The sequence below is a fragment of the Emydura macquarii genome, unplaced genomic scaffold (assembly GCF_026122565.2).
Source record: "Emydura macquarii macquarii isolate MOO-44397 ecotype Brisbane River unplaced genomic scaffold, CSIRO-AGI_Emac_v2 contig_2676, whole genome shotgun sequence".
Classification (NCBI taxonomy): Eukaryota; Metazoa; Chordata; order Testudines; family Chelidae; genus Emydura; species Emydura macquarii.
The window spans coordinates 41,692,932-41,701,355 of record NW_027132813.1 but is presented as its reverse complement, the minus strand read 5'-3'; positions in this window follow the sequence as shown (position 1 = coordinate 41,701,355).

Genomic DNA, 8,424 nt, shown 5'->3' with positions numbered 1-8,424 from the left:
GTGCACTTGTCTTGCTTCATGTGAGCTATTGTTGTTATATTAGGTACCAGAGAGAATAAGATAAAAATAAAACCGTAGATCCAAATTTCACTTAGCAATGAGAGAGTAATCAGGTAAAGCAATTTCAGGGTAAAGAGACTTTACTGCCTAATTTGTATCAATTTCTTTTCTACAGGAGTATGTGTTTCTAGTCTTTAAATTAAAATAGCTGGTCAAACAATATTGGTTCATGCAATTATTTCGTTTGTGTATAGCAAAATTCTGCCTTTACTTACACCAAGTATAATCCATTGAAATCAGTGGAAAGAGCTGTATGCTCAGCCTTTATGAAAACCATGCCACTTATGTAGATGCATAGATGCGGATTTAAGATCCTGACTCTAGGCACCCAGACTTGAAAATCTTGACCTAATTATTTTTCGTGAATTAAATGAATAAACTGATCAGTATTAAAAAACCAAAACCAAAAAGCCTTTTCTAAGTAACTTGGCATTTTATGGATATACACATTCTGCTTTTGAATGTTTAAATTCCGTGGATAAAACCATAGGGCTAAATCCTGAACTCCTGAATATTTACTCAGTCTGTACATCAATGAAAAGGAAATTGATGTTGATGACAGCCATGCTGAAATAAATTTTGGGGGATAGAATGTGCCCTTAACATCCTCATGGGTACCTAACCCTACCTTTGCAAAAGGTGAGGGCCTGTCACTTTCATGGAACTATCTTCCAGACGGTAGTCCAACCCACGGCCCATAGCAGCAGCCCATCCCCAATAGCCCCATGCCAGCTGGTGGGGCACAGAAGCAGCCCCTCTCCTCCAGCTCCAAGCCCAAGTAGCAGCAGCCCCCCATCCCTGTCCCAGCCAGCCAGGAGCAGCTCCTCCACTCCACTCCAGCCCCGTGCACTGTGCTGCACAGCACCAGCACTCAGGAGCAGAGGTGGGTGTGGGAGATCAGCCATTTCTGGCTGGGAGCAGGGGATGCTGCTGCAGGCTGCTCTGTGCAGTGCCTGCAACTCCCCTCCCCTTGGGAGGCTAACCCCTCTTCTGCCACCCTGCTCTCACCAGCTGGCCAGAACGCAGGCCAGCCCAGCACCCCCGGAGCCAGCACCCTGCAGCAGCCCCGGCCATCTGGGATGCTGCTCTGTGTGGCATGGCAGCTGCCTGCGAGAGCCTGGCTGTGGGAAGCAGCCTCTCCATCCAGGCTGGCTGCTGGGGACAGGGGTCACATGAACCAGAGCGCCCAGTTCCCTCCTTCTCTCCCCCTCCCCCTGGGAGTTTGGTTCACTTGGGAACCAGTCCGGTAGCCAGCCTGGGGTTGGGAGGGGAAGCCGCTTCCCCCAGCCAAGTCCCCAGCAGAGCAGGGCTGGGAGGAGCCAGGGGTGGATGTGGCTCCCTTCCAACTTGCCTAGCTGCCAGGAAGAGCAGCCAAATGTGCCGGGGGGCCCAGTGGAAGAAGGACAGAGCCAGCCCCTCCCCCATAAGTGAGGCAGGGAGTGGGGAGAACACGGCAGCCTTGGGCAAGGCGAGACACATGAGTCACGCGACAAGTTACGTATTCTCCACCCACCCCTCCTTCAAAACTTCCCCTTCCCCTGCTGGCAAAAATAAAAGTTGGCACCTATACCTCCCCCCTCCCCCACCGCTGCAGTCCTGTGGCAGCCAGCCGGGCGCAGCAGCACCCCCACCCCCACAATTTGCTCACCGGCCCCCTGAGTGAGAAAAAAATTGCCATGTGGCCCTCACACTAAAAGGTTGGACACCCCTTCTCAGGCTCTCTGCAGAAAATGGAAATGTAGGAGGTAAGAGGGGATGGTGCTGCTGTGGGAAGGCGTGGGTCAGGCCCCAGGGCCTCCACATTGCCACAGGCATCCAGTGGGAAAAAGAGAGGCAAGTGAACACAGCTATAGCCTGTTAATGCTGTTGTGGAAGGCCTCCCACGATGAAGAACTGGCTCAGAAGGGCGTCCCAGAGATAGGCACCTGCCGTGGAGCTCTGGTGAGATCATTGTGCCCAGCAGCAGAGCAGAACCGAGCCCAGATCCACATGGATAGCCGTGGATGGCCAGGGATCTGTGGTGTTTGTGTGCCAGACTCCTTGTTTCTTAGGAATGCCGTAGGAAGGGGCTGTGCAGGAGGCAAGCTCTGAGACCCTGGCAGAAGAATTTTCTCCAGCTGAATAACCACCAGCATCCTGCACAATCCTCCAAGAAATGCCTCAGACCTTCCTCCGAATTGCTGATATTTATATTGGGGTTTTTGCATTAAAGAATGTGTCAGAAATAGAATAAATGTATCCCCCCGTCTGTCTTCTCCTGCTGGCTCTGCCTCCAACAAGGCTGCTGCAGCTCAGTTATTCTGTGCAGGGATTTCACTCTTCATTTCTGGCAACATTTGGACACCAACATCAAATTAGTGTGGTGAGGTGTGGTAAAATCGTGGGCTCAGTAGCAACTGGTTGGCTCCTTTATGACCAAAACAGGCAGTGCCAGTTTCTGCTGAGAGGTACAGTCCCATTGGAGGTGTCATGGAGGTACCTGGGGGCAGAATTGGGCCCACAGTCTCTTTGGAGATCTCTGTTTGCCACAGTGTGAAAGTGGTTCAGCTTTTCTACCTTACTTACACCAGGGAAACCGCCATTGACCTCAGTAGGAGCTGTGAGGCAGAATTGGCCTCCTGGAATAAGACTTTCTGATGGAAGCATCCGGAAGCTTGACATTTATCTAATGCAGCAAAGTCTAAACATAATTCAAGTCACTTCTCTATGATTCATGTGGTGAATCTAACAGAAGGCGTTAGCCCTAATGTAGCTCTAGGAAAGGGCACGAATTAGCAAAAATTTTAGACCTGCTTAAAAATGTTGGAAGTTGCTCTTTGTTTATTGAGTAGTGCTGCCTTTCAGCCTCTACCCGCATACAGGGTGGCCTAGGGGGATAGTGTCAGCAGTCCTATTTGTAAGCACTAGAGCCCTTTCTCTGTTGTTTAATGGATGTTACAGAGAAATATGGTTGGGCCGGATACTGGGGTTCTGGGACTAGCAATATGAATATTTAGGCTAGACCATGTACAGAGCACTTGCTTCTTTGCTAGAGTTTAAATGTCTTAGATATGAAATTCTGGCACCACTGAGTCAATGGGAGTTGTGCTACATACTTCTAGGCTCCACCAAAGTTGGAAATGAGATGGGGGGATGAAGCGGGAGGCTTACTGCTACATTCTCTTATTAGATTTATGTAACACCAAGATAAAAATTGGTGGACCAGCATCCATGTTCTCCACTGCCCCAGACACTCCCTGGAAAGGATCTTTCTTTTCTTGTGCTTAGTACTCTTAAAATATATATTTTTATTTTTACATATATATATTTCAAAATGTATAGACAGATCAGCATAGAAAATAGTGGCAAATACAACGCACGTGCAAAATGGGCAGCCACCTTACATTCATCCGGGTCTGCCGTGCTGCCACCGGGATTGGATTTGCACGCTTTAGATTCTTCACCTGCCCATTGTTCTTTCATGCCTGAGGCAATGATTTCTTTTCTAGTGCAGACTCACCCTTGAGTTCTTTATTTTGCTGCAGTATTTTCTTCATCTATATTCTTGGAGGTTGTTGTATGCGTTTGCATTTACTCACAACTAGCAAGCGTAGAAACTGGGCGCATGTTCCCTCGTTCAAAACCCTTAGTCAGCACTGTTCCCACAAAGCAAGGCCCTGATCCTCCAGTAATCTCTGTTGGGCAGACCCCTGTATCTATGCATATTGCAGCATCTGGACCTTACTCTGTAGCACCATTGCAGCTACCAATTAAGCGTTCCATCTCCTGTGCTGGAAAACCTCTCTCATATTAAAACAAATCAGATCAGAGCTTGCTCACCAGCTGGTTTGTTTTTTTTTTTTCCTTCCAAGCTGTCCTTGTTCTCACTTTGTTCAAATGAAAAGGTAAATCTCATTGCATGTGATGGTGATGATCTCCTGCCAAAGAGCTTCATACAGCAGAACAAGATGGGTGGTAGTGGCATAGAGGGGAAGGGATAATAGATGAGATGGCTTTGGAAGCCTTTCAAATTCAGAAGGATTATGTAATTTTAAAATATCTGCTGCCAGCTTTGGCATTTATTCAGCTCACAGAACTTAGTTATTGCCTAGCATGAGCCTGGGTGCTGTAATTTACTTGCTACCTGTCATGCCATGCTGATAGACTTTTCAGAAAACTGTCACACTTTGAGAAAATGCTTGTTCTCAGCCTCTACTTTTATCCACCATATAGTGACAGCAGATATTTTAACATTAATAAAAAATGGTGTTCAACAAACTGCTTTGAAATTTACATAGTGAAACTTCATGTCTAAGCAGTTCATTGAATGTATGTATTTAATGAGAATATTACTATATATTAATCCCACCTTATGTTTTCACTACAGAAATAATTTCTTGTAATTTACCAAGATACCTTGGCTCATCAAATGCAACATAAAAGTGAAATCCTACTTTTAACCCCAACTTTCAAATGAGCCAACTGAGGTACAAGTGGCTGATATGACTTGCCTAAAGCTATAGGGTAGCAAGTAGGTGAGCTGATATGAAACTCAAACTCCCGGAGTCTCAGTCCTTTGCTATAGCCAGAGCAATGAACACTGGGTGTCGGATACAAATTCAGTCTTTGGATATGCATGAAAGTTCCCTTTGGTACAATAATTAGCACAGCTTCCTTCCCAGTGTTTGCTTCAGTTTCTATGATTCTGCTCTCTACATTTAATGGGCCAAATCTGGTGCTGGCCACATCCCAGCCAATGCCACTGAGGTCAAGAGGATTGCACAGTATATTAATCAGAGCCAAATCTATGCTTTTAGACACCAACCCATCCTTCCGCTACTGGTAATGTGGGCCTTGAGAGGGTTAGGTCTGCTCCTGCTTCTGGCATTGACCTCTGTGTGACCTTGGCAAATCATTTAACCTTTAAATGTTATCAAGTCTCATGAAAGCTGCTGTAGAAAATGAATGGAGTTGGATGATTCAGCCTTTGGATGGTGAAACTTCTGGCTACATACAAACAGGTCAACATGAATGACTTTCCGAATGGCATACTCTTGCAAAAATGTCTATTTTTCTCTGCAGCTCAGCAAAAATGTTGGGGTTGGTAGATTGACGTATGTAGCTAGGAAACTCTTAAAAAAATAATTACAGTATTTTACACTTTCATAGAATCGTCCATCCAAGAATCCAAAAGAGCTTTTTAACTATTCAGGAATAAAGCTTCACAACACTCCTGTTGGCCCCATTTTATAGGTCTGGAGATCATGTGTGGCTTGCCAGAATCAGGCAGCCTGTCATTGGCAGAGGCCCAAAAAAGAATTCAGATCTCCTGATTCACATGCATTAATCTTAAGATAATGCTTCTTTTTACTGTTGAGTGGGTATACTTATTGTCAGACTGGTCTTCTATTTTATACTCTGTAGTCGGAGTAATTGTCTCAAATGTATTGTGAATAATTTTAATATGACCTACTAATATCAATCAGTCAGTTTTAGAATCTTTTAATAAATTACCTTATTATTCCTTAATAACGATACACACATATGCAGCCCCTGCCTATATAACAGCACCAAACTGTGATAATTATTTTAGAAAAGTTGAAAATGCCTGTGAACCATGGTGGTTCTTAACATGGTTTAGTGTCCATAATGTAGAATGCTGCTAGAGCATCTACACTGAGCCTTGCTCACCAACAAATTCAGTGGGAATGGTGTGCATGCATGGATATGCAAGGGTGGTGTTAGAACAGAGAGCCCCCCCAACCAAGAGAACTGGCCCTCCTCAAACCAGATGGGGAGAGGTCCATCCACCAACCAGAAAAACATCATTCTCCCAAGAATTACATTCTTGAGAAGGGAACCCATCCCCTGAGTGGGAAATAGGTGGAATTGGTGAGGAGTACCTGTCTGGGGAGGTAAGAAGGGAAAAGAGGAAGGAGGGTAAGGTAAGGAGGGAAAGAGGGTCGAGAGACTGTTGTCGAGGAACCCCAACGATACCTCTAAACCAAGTCAAGGGATGTCTTTGTGGCTTAGGCCTTGAAGAGATACCCAAGTTTTACTGATTTCACTACATCAATTTAGAAATTGAACAGTGAAGTTAACTGAGTGTCCTCATGAGTTACACCAATTTATCCACATTAGTTTCTAAACCAATTTAGTGAAATCAGTAAAACATATCTCTGTCTCCAAAGCCTTAGTTACCCCCATCTGACAAAAGTGGCTAAGGAGAATGCCTTCCACTTTCACAGAGCTTCTTCATTCTTGGAGCTCAAGGACTTTACAAAGACAAGTGAGCACTATTGGCTTGATTGTAAACTGTAGGGACCTAATTACAGAGATCTGAAGCAATTTTCACAAGAGGCCTGGTAAGTGACATAGGCTCTACTAGTTTAGAGATCAGCATTCTGCGCTTGAGTTTGCCACAAACTGCCTTGATAAGCGTTGAGAAGTCCGTTAAACACTGTTCGCCACTCACCTTAGCAAGAAAATGGAGACATGTACATTCCTCTCCTAGAGCAAGGGGGCATTTTAATGGGAGGGGTGGAGGAGGAGGAATTTACCTGATCCTGGAGTATTCTTTCACTTTTGAACAATATCTCAGGCCAGTTTAGAAACTGAAATTGAAAATATTCTCCTTTGCATTGTTTTACTGTCATTATTGAAAAGCTCTCAATTTAGATTGACACTAGAGAGTGCCTGAAATGGAGGCAAGAGTTGCTGGTTGTGACACCGTTTATTAAGATGGATGTCCTGAGGGCTGGAGTTGATCTGAGGATGGGAAACCTTGTGAAATTCTTTACTGCTGATCCTTTAACAGAGCTTTGTTGTTTTGAAGCAGAGGTCTGGTCACATACAAAATGAAAGTGAAGAATCTTCATCCTGTCAATCAAACTAGTGAGGTGGGTGGATCCCTCAGTGTATATAGTACGAGAGAGAGAGAGAGAGAGAGAGAGAGCTATGAGTGGAAAGTAAGTCCTACCTATAAGATAATGGTCACAAATGTTTCTTGTGAAAATGTACAGTGTCTTCCCTGGATGTTGCTTGAAAAGGCAGAATGAATAACCATACATAAGAAAAAGAATATGGCTCTGTTTCTGACATGTGCTCCTAATTTAGCAGGCAAGACATAGGCTGTAAGTCTCTTTCGGAGACTTTACCCTAAGTCCCGTTTTGAAAAGTGACTGAGGCGCTTCTGTCCTATCGGCTTTCAGTGAGACTTAATCTCCTAACTCACTTTTCAAAATGGGGATTAGGGTAAAATCTCCAAGTGATTTAGTCTGTCTTGCCAAATCACTTTTCAAAATGGGACATAAGCTCCTAAATCACTTATGTGCTGTTGAAAATATCACCCTTGGTTTAGAAATACCATGAAAAGTTGATTTTCCTTTTTACTTCATCCTTTTTTTGATGCTTAATGTTCAGGATGCACTTAATCCCATATTCCAGCAATAATCATGCAAAGGATCATACACTGTGATACAAATGTATGATTTTGTGACGTCCGATGTTGTACTACTAATACAACACTGCAGGGAGCTGCATCTTGAAAAATTAGCTTTGTCCTGTATCTATCATGCAGTTGTCCTTTGTTTCCTTGAATTGCCATTGGTTGACCAATGTTTAAGATGTATTTCAATAAAGTCAGAATGGCCTTTATTAGCCAAATTTGTTTGAACTACTCTATATTCTGCTGTGAATTAGAAGACTGAAACGACAGTGTTCCCATTCAGAAACTTCTCTCTGTGTGTGGTGTTTGGTGTGGGGGATGTATGGATTCCCCTGGCTAGACCCTGGACAAGGTTTAGCTTCCCCTTGCTCACATGAGTAGTTCCAGTGATTTCCAAGCAATGCCTCTTGAGTAAGGTGAGAAGGATCTGGCCCCAAGGACCGACCAAATCAAACCATTGGACAAACCAGCCATTTATGTCAAAGGAGGGAGTTTTTATTATTTATGTTACGGTAGTGTCCAGAGAGCCCCACAGGCTCTGTACATTGCCTGGCACAGAGCAAGAGACAGCCCTGTCCTTAAGAGTTCACCAGCAAAACTGACAAAAGGTGAGAGGAGAAACTTAGGCACAGGGAGGTGAAGTAACTTATCCATAGTCATTCAGCCAGTTAGCAGCAGAGCTAGGAATAAAACTCCAGTGTCCTAACACCAGTGCCGTAAGCTACTGGAGCATGGTGCCTGAAGATGTGGGTGTGTCTGGAATGCAGGGTCAGGCTCCTTCTTCCTTCTCATTGGTTCTGTTCTGTGCTTTTATCTGAAAAAAATCATAATCCGAGGATTGTTCACATACCTTTGTGTATACTGGCTCTGAATCGTTTTTAGCTCTGCTTAACACTTAACACTGAATGCAATAAAGATAGTTATCATGACCCTTTTAA